Consider the following 1231-nt stretch of genomic DNA (forward strand, 5'->3'; position numbering starts at 1 on the left):
AAAGCTCCAACCCCAGCCTGGGACCTTAACTTTGTTTTGGAAAAACTCACTCTACCTCCTTTCAAGCCAGCTGCTACTGCAGACTTAACATTTCTTTCTTGGAAAACAACTTTCCTTTTAGTAATCACCTCAACTAGAAGGGTATCTGAATTACAGGCCCTTATGGCAGTGGAGCCTTTCATCGTCTTTCATGCAGACAGGGTGTCCCTCAGAACCAATCCATCCTTCATGCCCAAGGTGGTATCCAGTGTGGCTCTTAATCAGTCCATTCATTTGCCAACCTTCTTTCCCAATCCACTGAATAAAGGGGGATGGATACTGCATTCCTTAGATGTGCACAGACAACTTAGATTCTACTTGGACAGGACTAAACCTCAAAGGAAATCTGAACAACTGCTGGTGGCATTTGCTGCAGGGGCAGAGGGGGAGGCTATTTCAAAGCAAACCATTTCTAAATGGATAAGCCATTGCATTCATTTCTGCTATAAGCACCATGGAAAACCTATCCCCCAGGGGATCAGACCTCACTCCAAAAGGGCTGCATCTACCTCCACAGCCTTTCTCAGAGGTGTCCCTACCAGGGACATCCTAGAAGCTGCTACCTGGAGTTCTGTACATACTTTCACCAAGCATTATCATTTGCCAATTTTCTCTAAATCCAGAGCTGGCTTTGCCACTGCAGTCTTGTAGGGCCTTATAGCTGGTCCTAATGCTATCTAAATTCCTCCTCCCAACCATAACTTTGGGAATTTACCCAAATGTAATGACTGCAACAGTGAAACATGAAGAACATAGTACAGTTGTGTACACTTACCATAAATACAGATGTTCGAATGTATTCACTGTTGCAGTCCTGGTTACCCTCCCTCCAGCCCCCTAACTTCTTTTGGCTATACCTCTACTTTCCTTTACTATGCTTAAAAGCCTTTTTGGTGTATTTGCTTTTTTGTTGGAGGTATATCATTGTACTTTTATATTTAATTGCTTCCCATTAGGGGGGCACCTGACATCTGGGACAAGAAAAACTGATGTAATGGCGTCGGCTGCATGTTTTATACCCCTGATGACCTGACGTCATGGAAGAAGGGACAGCAGCTGACGCAGGACCCAAGACTTTGTTAATCAGGCCGACTGAGGGCTACCTGCAAGCAGATAACCCAAATGTAATGACTGCAACAGTGAATACACTCGAACATCTACATTTATAGTAAGTGTACACAACTGTACTTTA

Source organism: Protopterus annectens, chromosome 13.part0, assembly GCF_019279795.1.
Source record: "Protopterus annectens isolate FY-2018-M chromosome 13.part0, PAN1.0, whole genome shotgun sequence".
Classification (NCBI taxonomy): Eukaryota; Metazoa; Chordata; order Ceratodontiformes; family Protopteridae; genus Protopterus; species Protopterus annectens.